The sequence below is a fragment of the Gobio gobio genome (genome assembly GCF_949357685.1).
Source record: "Gobio gobio genome assembly, chromosome: 6".
NCBI classification, from domain to species: Eukaryota; Metazoa; Chordata; class Actinopteri; order Cypriniformes; family Gobionidae; genus Gobio; species Gobio gobio.
Window position 1 is genome coordinate 20,208,944 of NC_137102.1, and position 16,349 is coordinate 20,225,292.

Sequence of the window (16,349 nt, forward strand, 5' to 3'; positions counted from 1 at the left end):
ACCGCCTCAGATTTGGTCCTTTTAGAAGTCTGAAAAATCTCCCGGCGCTGTCACTGCCATCTGCCATTTCTTCTCATTCAAAAAACAGCGGTGCATTGCGCCAGATTGATGCTGACTGGACAAGATTTACTGCAAGTTTTCACAATCGTGATAATCACACGCGGTTTTAATGATTAATTAATTTTTATACGATATTACTAACAGTCACTAAATTTTATCGTGGTTTATCGTGAAACCGGTAATCGTTTCATCCCTAACACCTGGTCATGCATAGGGGGAATAAAAACGTCATATACCGCAAACCCGATATACATGTTGTCACACCGCCCAGCACTAGTAGCCTGTTTAATGTTCAATCCATGTTATATAGAAATGATGATGCAGCAATAAAATGGCTAGTATACCTTAATGTATGCTTTTTTTTTACTTTGCTAATATAAAACGTAGGGGTGTGACGAGACCCTTATCTCACGAGTTTGGGTTCACGAGAACGAGACAAGATTTTTACATAGTATTTTTAAGAAACCCTCAATGATGAAATGCATGACTAGAAAAATTGTTTCCAGGTGCATTTGAAGTGTTTTAACTCATCATCTTGTAATGAATGTCATTTCAGTTCTACTTTCTGAGTATGAATTATCATATGCAGTACAAGACAACAAGCACTGTAAATGTTTAACTAAACTCAACTGAATGGCTTCTTTCCTGTATGATTGTCTCTTCAGACCCTAGAACTGCTCATGACCTTCTTTTGACCTCCTAACTGAACTCCTTCCCACAAATTGATCATAGATATTAAGTGCAAACAATAACCATAATACCATAATCCATAAGTACTCAATATTCAAAGTGCAAATAGAGACCACATTTTTCTTCAAGCATGATACAGAGCTAAGAGATGGTTACAACGTGATAGGGAGATTATATTGGGAGATATTCGCGTGCCTCAGGGAGCCGCTTTCAAACAGTGGTAACGTGTTGAAAACGCGTTTGAATGCGCGCTCCCGTTTACTTTAACTAATTATTAATTTTGCGATCTTTGCATACTCTGTAAATAGGGAGTGGTGGTGCTGAACGCACATTTTAAAATATAAGTCTGACGGTTCTGCTGCGCAACGAATCCTCCGCCACGGTCCAGTCCACTAACATGTAACACACACTAGTAACACTCGCTCAATGCGAGCGATCCACTAACACTTAACACACACTCATCATAACACACTTATAGTCTTCTCGTCACGTGATCAGTGCTGCGCACTATGTGCGAGTTGACTCGAACGTGCTGGATGAGCTGATGGAATTGAAGCGACTGTTATCCACCTGAATTAAATTGGTTTGATTTCTATAAAAAGCAAAACTAGAGTAGAGACGTAATGTAAACGTAGCACGAGATCTCGTCACACCCCTAATAAAACGTGATCAAAACTAACCTATTTTAATGACAAAAGTTATAATACGAGAGCAAGTGACAAATATCGGAATTGATAACCAATAGTTTTTTGTTAAAATCAGTGCATCCCTACTTTGAGCATCACACCACCAATATCAATGATGCATAATAAATTGTATCATTGATATTTTTTATCACCTCAATCTAATATTTTCATTCTCTCTGGAAATTGTCTAATATATGAGGTTGAGCAAAGCGCTCATGCGTTTGGTGGTTAGGAGGGGCATGTCTGTTATGCATGAGTGGAATGACTCTATTTGTTACGTAAACAGTCTAATAAGATGCAAAGGGGTGCCGCGCCAGGGAAACACAAACACGCAGTCACACACCTACAGACACTGTGATTTCTCCCTTCCCAGCTGATCTTACTGTTGTGAAGATATTTAGTATTATATTGTGCAAAAAGTACCATAGAAAGGGTTTACATTCATACACATGATCATTTGTTCTCTGGCTTTTTCTGAATCGATCTATCAAGCATTTTATATATATATATATATATATATAAATAAAAAAACCGCAAGCTTTCACTGCACATTAAAGGAATGGTTCACCCAAGATTAAAAATGTCATTATTTCCTCAACGTTATGTAGGATTGTGACAACATATATATTGTAGCAACGATATAGTGTCTATTGTAAGATATTTTACTATATTGTTTATGTCGTGGTATATAAATATATATATTTTTTAGCACAGTTCTACTAGTAGTTATTGACCATTTAGAGTGAAATAATAGTTCAAAATTCATGGAAAAAAAATTCTCATATCATGAAATAAGATTATGCTCGCCCCTATCCGTATGTTGTTCTAAACCCTTATGTCAAGCTCTAAGAAGTGCAAAAAACCCAAATGTCCTTTATATCCATAGCCAGAAGTGGTCGTTCAGGTATCACATCATTAGCTCCTTTTCCGCCATCGGACCAAACCGTCCTCGTTGCTTAACCGTTCCATTTCATGCTGATCCGGCCTCGTCATTTTCCACTGTGGGGTTGATAACAGAGCTCTTTGGAATGTAATACAAATGCGTCAGTTATTGCCTTGGTAACGCAAGGGTTTACAGACGGTATGACATCTAAACTGCAACTGCGTTATGGAGGATGATCAGATATTTATTTTAATTTGATTATTAATGTGTTTACTTCGCTCTGGGCCAGCTACAGGGAAACTGGTAGTCAGGCGACAGACAAGTGTGACAAATCCTGAGTGACAATGTCATTACATGCATCTACCAGAAAGGTTAGCCAATGATATCTTCTATCATTGAATAACAAGTTTCATATCCATTTTTGATTTATCTAGAAGATTTAGTATATAGTGCACAAGTCAGGTTACCGTTACCGATATATCATTTTTTTTCTCCCTTTGTTTGAAGAATGCTTTTTTCATTCTGGTTTTGGAGTTCCTGAGGTCTTCTTGCCAAAATGTTACTTGTTAAAGATAAAGAAATGTTTATAAACATATTTTTTGTAATAAGAGTACATTAAAAGCTCTGAAAATAACAATAATAAAGTCAGTAATTGTCCCCCCAGACAGATGCAGTTGTAACCTTAAAGCAGCACTAGGTAACTTTTCAACCTTTATAGTATATTTTCAAACCTCTTGTGATGATACATCGACTTACAATAGGTTGAATGACACGTCTGCCATAGACGTGACACATTTTTAATCGTACTTTTTAACTTTGTGTTTCGGGTAGTAACCCGAGAAAAAAAAGAACTACAAAATTCGACTGCTTTACGGCATATACGTCACTTCCACCACCACCCCCACCTCCTTAAATTCGGACGTGCGAGCCAAACTATCATTTGTTTGCCGGATGTTGTAGTCATGGCCGAAGCAGCACAGAAAAATAAGAAAGCAAAGGTTTTGTCGGAGGAAAGCAAAAAGAGGAAATGAGAAAGTGATCGGATTAAAGGCAGGACGAGGATCAACATTGGGCAGCGTTTGCTCGTTGGCGTGAGCTGGAGGAGGAGGGGCTACATTCTTGCAAGTAAATACATATGATAAGACGTACAAAATCATATTTTAGGATACCTAACATGTCTGTGATATTGGTTTATTTGTCTTGCCTCAAGCTATTATGCAAATCGATTTTTCAAATTTGCAGATTCATCTAGGGTAGCTTGATATTATAATATTGACGATATATGGTTATTACCTACCACTCAAACATTGAATTGAAGTATCATATAGATTCCGTAAAACGGTAACCAATAGACTAGGGTACTATAATAACGCTGGCTTGTAAACGTGAGCATCGCGATCATTTGGCATTTGAAAAAAATAAAACCCATGAAATTATATTCATATGACATGCTGAAACATATGCCACTGTACCTGGGATGAAGACATTTCACACGCGACGCAAGCAGAACACGCATGTGAACTCCTGCAGTGTTCAGGGCTATCATAGTTGTCATGTCAACAAATGCACGTGCGATGCATCCACTGATGTAGAATGACAGTTTACGACAGTAGTAGAGGACAATACTGTTTCCCAACTGTAGGGGGACCCCGAGAGCAAAAACTACCTAGTGCTGCTTTAATATTTTATTTTTGGATTTAACATTTATAGATGATCTAGAGCAGTGGTTCCCAACCACGTTCCTGGAGGACCCCCAACAGTGCACATTTTGCATGTCTCCTCAATCAAACACACCTGATTCAGGTCATCAGCTCATTAGTAGCTACTCCAAGACCTGATGTGGGTGTGTCAGACAAAGGACACATCCAAAATGTGCACTGTTGGGGGTCCTCCAGGAACGTGGTTGGGAACCACTGATCTAGAGTATTCTAGATCAAAAACGCGGTTTTTGAAAATGGATTCATGTTGTACATTCTCATTATATAATTTTTGTAAATGTTTAACACAAAAAATGATACGGACAGAATACAAAGAGAAAATCACTTTTGTAGCTTTAATTTGTAAAGTGATGACTATGTAGTGTTATTTTACCTTTTGATTATTGAACTTCTGTACCTGAATACTGTTAGACTTACCTGAAAAACATAGGCTAAAGCACGGTATCTTAGTTCTATTGTATTTAACAATGCTTGTAAAAAATGTTTTATCTATGCAGATTCACGCCTATAAAATCACCCCAAAAATTCTAGAATGATTAATTCTTTCCAAATAGAGCTATTCATCTGGTGAAACTGTTTTCATATCACAATATATACAGCAGAAAAACATTAATGCAAGCATGGTTAATGTAATGCATACTTTTTTCAAGTAGTACAATTCAACAAGCTTTTGTTGCATTTGGCATTATTTTACTTCCACAGTTAAAAATACACAGGGATTACCCAACAGGATATGAGCACTGTTAACATTTGAGAAGAAAACACAGGCCTGCTAAGGTGGTTGTCCTTGTGGTTTGTGGCCAGTAGTGCCACTTTTAGTTAGACTGTATTCATCTGTCAGCAGTGCCTGTTTGCTGGACTGGTGGCTGGGTGCTGGTCTGCAGTTCTAACTACATTATACATTTAGATGATCCATATCAAATTAAGGTCACTTAACATTGTCCTCTCCAGGTGTTATTTATCAATGCCAACTTTACCCTCTGTGTCTCTTATTAAAGGGATAGTTCACCAAAAAATGAAGATTCTGTCATTTACTAACCCTCAGGTTGTTTCAAACACTTTATGCATTTATTTATTCTGCTAAACACAACATATTTTGAAGAATGTTGGTAAACGAACAGTTGATGGGCCCCATTGACTTCCATAGTATTTTTTCCGTAATACAGTAAATGATGACAGAATTTAAATTTTTGTGTGAACTATCCCTTTAAGGGTTTTTACTTGTCATTCATAAATATGGCGTATTCTCACAATGTGAATATTGTTAGGACTGTCACGATTATAACATTTGGCTGTTTAATTGTCTGAAGAAGCCTTTGTCATAAATTTTTTTGTGTGTGGTTTGTTCATTAAATAATAGTGATGAATTTAATCCTTTGTAAGGTTTAATGTTTTTTTTTTCTACATCACTGTAGAATATCTGTGGAATATTTGTGGAACTAATGTAGGGCTGCAGCTATCGTTTCTTTTTGTAATCGATTAATCTAGCACTTAATCGATCGATTAATCGGATAAAAAATTCTGTGTTTTTAAACAACCAAAACAAATAATGCATAACGAAAATGAAGAGGAAAAGCTATTTAATTTATTAATATGCACAACAGGTTTCATGCTGTAATCTAGCCCTGACATCAAAGTAAATATCTTTTATGTAGATTTCTACACCTGCAGCATTTACCATTAGGCTACTAACAAATAATATATCATTTCTGGGGTGAGTCTATTTGCTATGGTAACCTAGCAATCTGTGTGTGTGTGTGTGTGTGCGTGTGTGTGCGTGTGAGGCTTCATTGCAGTTTGGTACGGCATACATACATTCATTTTCAATAGAACGCTGCATTTGGCTTGCATCACTTGCATTGCGGTGCATTTTAGGTGAAGCATGGCGGATGGCGTTGACACTGCGTTTCTGAGCTGCTCTCCGCACGCGATCTTCACGCGAAAAGAGGTCTGCCTTCAGGGCGCGCGCTCGTTGTCAAAGACGCGACACGGCTCAACTCTCCGTGTCACAGAAAAAAGCTGAGCACTGAACGGATATGTTTTCCGTATTGTTGTTTTTGAATAGTGCACAATCGCTTCAATGTTCAAACTGGCAAGGCTTTAAAAGCATTTACTTGACAAACTGTGTGTGTGTGTGTGTGGCAGCTATAAGAACGGTAATCAACTTACATAAACTGTGTAAAACATGCAGTTACTATAGTGATTCTGGGCATCTAGAATCTAAACTAAATTCAAAATGTATCACGCGCTATGGTGAGCTTCCTGAACATTGAACAGCGGTCTGTGAGAATCAGATCCCTGTGCGTATAGTGCGCGTCATAGGAATTTAACGAGGCTTCGAGGTAGAATTTTTGCCTCGAGGAATTTTTGTAATCGAGTTAATCGAGTAACTCGATGAATCGTTTCAGCCCTAAACTAATGGTCACTTTTATTTGTTAAAGTCGGCGTGAAACGGAAGTTGAGATCGTCTTTTTCTCCTTATTGTGACGTATATCCGAGTGAAACGGCTTCTGAAATTAGAAAAAATGTAGGGCGGGGCTTGATATCGTCCTTCTGAAATTGATTGGATCGTTGGGCGTTGCTAACAAAATGGAGGCAGATTTGAATGCTAGTTTGCACTCAGTTGTGGAGAAAAACTCGATCTATCTCTTAGATAAATGTATTTTTCTCTCTAAATCTTTTCTACATATGTTACTGAGCATATTTCCTCACTTTTCGCTGGTTTATGCTACAGATTTAACTTATTTTAAGCCTTTTATGGCTTTATTTCTGTAAATCTTTTTTTCTCAGCTCTCCCTTATATAATCGCTCTTTACACACGCTGCATTCCTAAGTGCGAGCCGTCACGACAAGCTGTTCGTCCGACTATATTGAGTAATTTTTACGTAAAAAAAGCTTTTATTTCTCATATATTTCTCTCTTTTTGCCTCGAGTCCTTCCTGAAGAAGGTATTGTGTACACAGAGAAAAATGCACCTAACCACCATATTGCTACGATCAGTGACAGGTTTCTGAGAGGCGGTGCAGAAACGAGACCGGGGGCGATAGCCCCGCCCTTTCGCCATAGCACATGACCAGGAGAGAAGAGAAGTTGTTTCGATGGGGGAGGGAAAGTTCATGTATTTGATTAAAGATTATAAGGGTTAATTAAATTTTTTTTTCAAATTAATGAAGTGCACAGATAAATCAGTTATAGTAAACACTACAATATTAAATATAAAAATATGAATTGTAAAATTTGATTTCATGCCGCCTTTAAACACAATCCAGAAGTATGTTGTTCCGTGTACCGATGTTCCATGTACCGATCCGATACCATTTTCTTAAACAAGACCAAGTTATGACCGCGAGCTTTGCCTAACCAATGCGCGGTTCTTCTTCGCTGCTCAGAATGCATTTCAAACACAGGAAGTTGTGCTGTGTTTTCACAAGCAACCACCGTTTAGAGCCGTGAAGTAGAAATGAAAACGCGTTAGCAGTATGTTCGCTGTTTAGCAGTATTTTGTCTCTGTGTGGATGGCGGGCGCCCGCACGTGACACTCGCTCACTGTCTTTGTAATCTTTGCCATGTGTCACTAGCAAGCTGCAACCTCCCCCAGTTTCTCTACGTCCATATATGTTTTTTTTTTACTGTCTATGGTCCCTATATGAGGATATGAACGCATAAACTGTCACTTCATGAGAATTTACATGTTTGAAATATTGTTCACTGAAATTTACAGACAGGTAGAAAGTTTAACTTATTTATATTAACTTATTATATTTAGACACATCTTTAGACACATCTTGTTCAGCTTTAACAACTAAAACATTGCATAACAAACGGCCCCCCCCCCCCCCACCTCCATGAACTCTCTCTCAGTCTGTTCCCTTTTGGGGGGCATTACCAGAGAAGGCTGAGATGTGGCCATTTGATTATGGGGGTTTTGGCACATGGAGGTGTTAGTAGAGTATTTATTGGTTTGGTCTGTCACCATTCCGTAAAGTGCAGGACTATCTGTGCTGAAGCTGCTCCCTGTCCATCTGTTTGGATTAGCTAAGCCTTGCCTCTATGTCCCAGAGCAAAATCACCACATCCATTCTGCATGACTGAGCAATATTCCTGATTTGCATCCGGTTGGGATTGTGATCTCACATGAAAGAGACACTGGCAATTTTGCCTGAATCTACATACACTGGTTCTGAACATTGATTTCCATGGCAAGGAAAATTTGAGTTCCAGTTTTCTCTGAGGGCATGAACCAAAATATACAATATGTGGGTGTGGAATAATTAATTAATGCTATGTTGTGTCGCCATTCTGTAGTTTTTCTTGGTGACACACTGAATGGATCCTGTCCAGCTGTGCAGCACAGCATGACTGCTGTGTTTTGCCAAAATAATGTTTTCACCATTCATCAGGTGTTTTGTATCTTTCCGGCCTTTGTCATGTGTAAGGCGGGCTGATGGACAAGCATGGATGATACTTGTATAATAGCTCTGTGTGGTATATTGAGCAGGGCTCGACATTAAGCCTTTTCATGTGCTTGTCCTTTGGACGAGTAAATCAGTCATTCACGTGTCCGAGTAAAAAATTTGCTTGTCTGGAAAAAAGTTAGATTTTTTTTTTTGTATTGTAAATATAATTTATTCTGAAGCAATATTCTCACCAGTGTTCGATCAGCTTTGACATATTTAAATCTGCATATTTGTGATATTTTTACCTTTTATAAAGGGCATTTCCCCCCTAATCTAATTAAATATAGGATATGCTTCAGCTTTCATATTATATTCTTAAATTTGATCTATACATGAAATTAAAATAAGTCACTATAAGGCTGTAACCAATCAAATTAAACAATTTACACTGACCAATTACAACGGCATTAAATAATGTTATGAGATTTGTAATTTTGAATAAACAAAAAAGAAATGTTGTAAAGTATGTTTAAACATGAAACTTAACCACCAGTAGGTTGCAGCAGGTGAGTAATTGAGTCATTCATTCAAACGATTCATTCAAATGGCTGATTTGTTCAAGAATGAGAGAGGCCCTGTCCCAAATGGCACACTTCATGTGCACTTTCGGTCTTGTGGACTTACTATGGCCATTGCGTGCGCGTGCGTCTCCGTTAAGTCCACGAGACCGCAGGGTGTCGCATTTGTCATTTTAGGTCTCAGAAGGGTGCTCGCAAGTGCCCCCTTCGAGGTCGATATGCGCCCTCGATGCGCACTTCTGCCGAGCCCGCACTTGGAGGAAGACCGTGAGGGTTTAGGGTGCCATTTGGGACAGGGCCGCAGTCATTTACGAATAGGTAATTGAATCTTTGAATCAGCCAATTCGCGAAACGCTGAATCATTCAGTAACCCTATTGCTGTGAGATGCACGGTATGGTTCTGCTGTTTGAAACTTTGTTGTTTGGAATCTTTGTTTGGAACTATTTTCGCTGCTGAAATAGAACAAAATCAGTCAATATTGCATCTAACATGTAAGTGACTTAATGTTAATTAATTGTTTATGGAATTATTGTATGAAATCAGCGTCATTTTCAGTCGTGATGGTATTCAGGAAAACAGCACTCTTGGTTGTGTGATGATGTTTAACTGTATCATGTGTTATAAATATAAACATTTTGAATGTTTACCGCAGTATGTTAACTAGGGCTGTCAACGAATATTCTAAATTCGAATATATATTCGAATAGTTTTTAAAAAACGAATTTCTAAGGTGAAAATTAATATTCAAATAAATTAGTACACTAGTACCACACTACAAAAGAATCATGTAAAACAGATCAAAATAAACCTTGATATTATTTGTGACATGAGAACAAAATGTATGTAGAAATGTAACGTTAACTTATACAACTCAATTTATGATCTCTTAAATGTTTCCTAATTTCACTAAACACTTTTCGTGAACTTTCTTTATTAAACAGGCTTTATATGCTTTTGTAGGCTCATTTTGTAAATATAAGCAACTAATTTGTATGTGCAAACTGGACCTCCCTTACTTTGCATCGCCCCCCACAAGCTCTTTGTCTGCAACACGACGAGGCCATAACGGAGAAATTAATTTCGTTCTTTTGTAAGGACATGAGACCGATCAGTGTCGTGGATGGGGCAGGCATCAGGGAGTTCTGTCAAGCAATGGAACCGAGGTATTGACTGAATAGATATTGCATGAATAAAGGATAAATGCACTCCTTCCACTGGTTTGATTATTTACAGTTTCATGTCAAGGAAAAGCTCCATGTTTACCACAGCAGCTAGCTCGGAGCGTTCAATAATATGCTGTAAAACTTATATTAATATTTGTTTTAATCACTGAATGAAGCCTGCTATATTTGGGACAATAGTCGCAACCTTAAATCGCTTGCACAAAACTCTTGATCAGCACTCAAAATGTGTTTGTTCATTTAAACCGTTATGCGCAGAGAGGGTGAGGGCGAGAGAGAGTGAGGTCCGCGTCTTGGCCATTAGTTGATTTACTTGTTTTTGTGTAGGTAATACGTTGTCAAATATGTTTAAACTTAAATAGACTACCTATACAAGTAGTTATGTCTCTTTGTATTAATTTGTCCTGTTGTTGACGTAATGCACTGATAAAATGTGCAACCAGATGTTCGAATAGTTCGAATATTCGTGCTTTTTTTAGAGGGAATATTCGAACGTCATTTTTGAGCAATTTTGACAGTCCTAATGTTAACTGAGTTTCTCTGTGTGAGCGGCGGTCACTTGTTTTCAATTTCTCCTTGAGAGGCTGCACGAGCGTTAACAGCGCAACCTTCTTACCGTCAGTTCATTATATATCCGCTATTATCCACTATGGATCGCCACATACACTAAATTAATGCGTAAACATTCTTGCATTTATTTTTTTGTTATTGAAGTTTTAATCAGGATACTTGGACGGTCGGGCAAGTAAAATTCTCTTTCACTTGCCCCTTCAAAAATCCACTTGTCCCGGACAAGCGGACAAGCATTAATGTCGAGCCTTGTTGAGTTTGTACGATATATCAATATATATATATATTTTTAAACGAAATAGGATGAGGCAATACTGTTTCGATACAGTAGTTTGATATTACGAGCGCATCTAGAAAATAGCGGAGGACACCGAGTGAGCTCCTGTGGGAAAAGTGCATAATCTGTACATAATCGTGTATAGCTTAACGCGACTTGCCAGGTTCTTGCTCTGTTTAATGCATTTGAGATGTGGTGTTTTCCCCAGTGCATAACTTACATTTCACAGGTATATTCAACAGCTGTTAGAAAATCTAGCAGATTTCCGTTTTGCTGTCAGGAGTAGACGAGCCTTATGCATGCGAGTCTCCACTAAAGTTCACAGACTTCAGTGGCAGCGCACATGCATGGGGTTAGGCCGATAGACGATGTAATTGTCCATCGCCAATGGCTGACAGTCATCACGATGTTGAGCCGGCATCGTGATTTCCCTGCAAATAATGCTGTTCCCGATCACAATACAAATTACGTTCAAAACAGTTCAATGAACACAATTTCAACACAAGATTTTATTGTGCAAAAAATGGTAAACGAATTATAGGCTACTAGATGTTTTATATGAACTAAACCAATAATATTCAAATGCAGACTCATGTTTCCATCCGGGCCACGAGACCGAATGGTAGCACCATTTTCCTGTTTCTAGTTGAAGTGAGCAGAGCGTCAAAACAGCGGTGCGGATCACACCACACTCATTGCCTTGGATTGTTTGTTGTAATGATATTTCAGCGCTATATCCTCTAGTAGTTTTATCAAAAGCCAAATGCAATTCATTCAAGCCCTTTCAGCTCCTTGCGCGTTCTTCCTTTCTCCAGACGCGCGCCACATTAACGGACCTTAACGCTCAAACACAGAATAGGAGCTCCATAATTCTGACTAAAATATATCTACATTTCGCTACAATATATGCTGTTGGTTATTAAATGTACCATATGTACAATTTTAACCTTCAAGTAAGTGTATTTGGTAACACTTTATTTTAAAATATCCATGTTATTACATGTTACATGTACTTACCATAGTAATAACAGTAAATTATTAATAATTACATGCTGTCCCTCAACTAAACCATAATCCTACTCTAACCCTATAGTAAGTACATGTTAATAAATGTTATACAGTACTTTAATATATAATTACACGTAACAACGATACCTTAAAATAGTGTAACAGTGTATTTTTATGATAGCAGTAACTGTAGAAAAACTAATGTAATCAGTTTATTTAATGATTCTAAAATGCCTTCTAATGCTTGAAAATGCATTTTCTTAGGTTTTTGATTGTAATGTTCTAACAATAGAATGTAATGTGATTGATTTTTTTTTTTTTACCTTTTTGCATAGCCTATATGGTTACATCCACTATATTTGTTTTCATAGCCTTCAATATGAACATTGTTTGTAGGATGTTGATGTGAAATAACATTTCTTTAAAATAGACACGTTTTAAAAAAAAATCCAAGTTGGAAAGTAGGAAATACTGAGATATATACAGTATGTCACCATTTAGCCATATAAAGGGTCCTAAAGATCTGTGAGAAAATACTGTGGGGTGCTCTGGTACCATTGCTGACATTATGACTTGTAGGGGAGTTTAATTATGACTTTTCAAATCAGTTTAGGTTTGTAATCTATGAGGTCCTATTACCTCAATCTCCGATATTGTTCCAGTATACAGCAATAACTGCTTTACAGCACACTGATGTCTAAAACATCCTGCAGTCAGCTTTACTGCTGTTCAGCAGTTTAAATTATGAGCGTAATATTCTGGAAATTGTCACAGCTCTTGACAGAAACCTGCTCCACAAGTTCACACAGGCTCTCAGATTTCATGTGCACTCGCTGTGTTTCACACTTATTAACTCATTCCTCAAAGACTCAGCCGCTCGTATCAGAATTTGGCACCCTCCGAACATATTCCAGCCACTCAAGGAACCTTAAGACTACTTGTGTAGTAGACCAAAATAGACCAAAGCCCCATAGCCTGCTACACATCACTGTTGAGTGAATGTTCCTTAGCACACACCTGATAGAAGCATAGAATGTTTCTTCCTTTTCTTTCCAGTAGTGAACTCATCAACTAGTCATGAGAGGGATAATGAATTTGCTGACCTCCTTTCCACTGCAGATGTCTTGCAAACATCAGCAGATGTTTTTGCTCAGTGCTGCACATGGGAATGCAAATGAACTTTTGGGCAACGTTGCTTGTTCCTTTATGAAAGTTCACTTTACAGTGGGGAGAGAGACTATAATCTATGGTCTAATCAGATTTTTAAACCGCAACAACATAGGGCTGGGTGACGTGGCCAAAAAATAAATGTCAAATCTTTATTTCTTTCAAGTTTAAACGAATATTTGCTAATGAGTTTCGGCAGAGTCAGATCCTTAGAGATAAACCTCACACACGCCGAAGCTCGGGCTGCACTGGCCGGTGGCCTTCAACATCCCCGACCCCCAGTACTGCATCTGGCCCACAGCGGAGGCACCAAACGCGGCGTGAGATTAAGCAGAAGGGGGGTAAGCGTGAGCCAGGGTTTCCGTTGTCCGGTAATTACCGGACATTGGCCGGGAAAAAAATTAAATGTCCGAAAAAATTAAATCTTTTCGGTCAAATTGTCAGATTAAAATTTCAGATTAAAATCTGACAAATAGCTCTCCAAATCTGACAAATAGCTCTCCAAGAATATGCAGAACCAGCGATCAGAAGGATTGTTTGCCATTTTACAAGCCTTCTGCGGACACCGCTCCTCTTATCGATACCGTAAGCCTGCGACGTGATGCCCTCGCTGTCATGACAGCGCTCCGTGGCTATGGAGGATTGCATTTCTCCACAGCCTGCGAAGTCCTCATATGTGATTTCAGCGAAATGTATCCAGAGTGGACCAAGCTCGCCAAGATAGCCTGTGTAATCCCGGTCTCGAGTGTTCCTGCAGAGAGGGGGTTCTCACTGCAGAATCGGATCAAGACGAAGCAGCGATCGCCTTGCGGAGAACAAGGTTACGCGGCTTATGCGCATTGCAAGTTGTGGAGAGACACTGGGAACTTTTGATTTTAAGTCGGCAGCTGCACAATTCAGCACTGCAAAAAAGCGTAAAAAGTAGCCAAAAATGACGCGAGACAATGTTATAGGCCTAGTCATTTGTTTGTTCAAGTTCTTTTGACAAGGAGTCATTTACACGGTGGCCAATTTAAAGGTCCCGTTCTTCGTGTTTTTTTGAAGCTTTGATTGTGTTTACAGTGTGCAATATAACATGTGTTCATGTTTCGCGTGTAAAAAAACACAGTATTTTTCATACAATGTACTTATCTGTGTACCGCTGTTTTCACTGTCCTAAAAACGGCTGGTGATTTCCTCTTTCTATGAAGTCCCTCCTTCAGAAATACGTAACGAGTTCTGATTGTGCAAGCGCTTACCGTGTTGTAATTCGACCGCAGCTTAGCGCACGTGCCAGCAGTTCCTGTGTTGTGATTCGACAGCAGCTTAGCGCATGTTGGAAAGGTCACGCCTCTTAACGGAGAGATGTATGCGTTCAATAATCTCTACAGCGTCCCTGGGAAAGCCAAACAAAGGTGATTTGACTCCTGGATGAAAATAACAGCGTCTCGACGACATGGCGATAAACACACTCAACTCAACAGTTCCTTTTCTCCACGCGACCGTCCGCTTCTCCACGTGGGACAGCAACAAGACCGCGCCCCCTTTTTCGCGTTTCTTTGTGGGCGGAGGTTAGTCTGTTCTACTGCTCTACTGACGTAATTAAAGAAGGAAGTACCAGGATGTAGTCCAAGCCAGCCGTTCGCTGTAGGCTTTGAAAGGGAACTTCTGTTAAATAAAATATCTCGCTTGGCATTGAACTTTGAGCTTTATAATTTTACAGGTATTATTTATGCTCTAACAGCAACATTACACACTAACTAAAGTTTGAACAATGGGATCATGCGGAATGGGACCTTTAAATGTTACCAACTAAATGAGACATACTGAGTTTATAATTAAATTTGCTTGAGTAAAAACAATGCTATATTCGGATATTTTATGTGGGGAAGGGGGGTTGGTTTGTTAAACTATGAAATGTGAAACCATAGTAAAAAAAATTGGTTGATTGACGCCAATCGGACGTTCATGTTTTTTTCCCCGTCTATTTGAAAGTTAGGCTAATAAACATGTTGCATATACGGCCTGATTATGTCATTTTTTTTAAGTTACATAAACTGCTTTCAGTTTTCCTCAACTTGAATAATTAAGAGGCGATATTTGACCGGCATATCATCAAAATGTCCGGAAAACGAAACCTCTGCCGGTCACTTTGACCGGCACCATTTTTTTCTAGCGGAAACTCTGGCGTGAGCATATCTGGGCTAGCCAGCCTAGCCCCACAATAAACTGGATTACATTCGATTACTGCTGTTGTGTCTTTGTTTGCGCTGTGTACTCAACGCGCGTCACTGACGCTTATATTTTATTTAAAAAATAATGCTATTATCAACACTTACTCGTAACTCGTTCATCTCGACAGCTGTAATGGTACTTTGCATGTGTTACAAAGTTGGTAATAATGATGAAGACGGACTCGGTGTGACTGGGACTCGTGTTTATTCAGAACTCTCAGATACAAACACAATAAACTCGCGCTGACTGACAGCGCTCTCATAACTCAGTAGGTACTATAAATAATTTTGTTAGCAATCGCTCCGTCTCTGGTACATTAGTGATGCCCGGTTCACAAACGATCTTTCTTTTGAACCAGTTCTTTTTAGTGAACCGAATCAGTTCACCAAATCGGATTGAATCGTTCTAAACGGTTCGCGTCTCCAGTCAGCGCTGATCCATAATTTACTAAAGTTACTAACTTTCTGACATGAGTGACAGTCCCTCCGACTAGAAATATACTAATAACCTCAAGTATATGCTGTAACTACAACAGTTCAGACATGCTGAGAACTGATGTGAAGTGAACTCAGGTCCATCCGTCTCTCTGGCAGCAGCTCGTGCCTGCTCGTGCCTCGTAGACCTCGTTAAACCACGCCCCCTCCGCTCATTTAAAATGCAAAGATGTCAGCCAATCACAACAGTGGGCGTTTTTACTGAAGTCTCATAGCAGACACGCCTCTTGAAGCAGGGCAGTCAGCCACAGGGCAAACAGCAGTATATAAAAAATGCCTTTTATTTCTAAATTATGACATTTTATGATGTAAAAGTCATACTAACAATATAAGTACACCTCAGGAAGCATTATAAAATAATAGAAAAATGCCATGCCATGGGACCTTTAAGGTTTTTTAATTTTTTTAGTTATGCTGTTTCTCCG

At 38.8% G+C, this 16,349-nt stretch overlaps 1 protein-coding gene across 1 annotated transcript in view; it reads left to right on the top strand.

Moving 5' to 3' along the window:
* Positions 1 to 16,349, top strand: part of arhgap21b (Rho GTPase activating protein 21b) — a 92,773-nt gene that overhangs the window by 12,283 nt on the left and 64,141 nt on the right. The gene's annotated exons all lie outside the window — the stretch shown is intronic.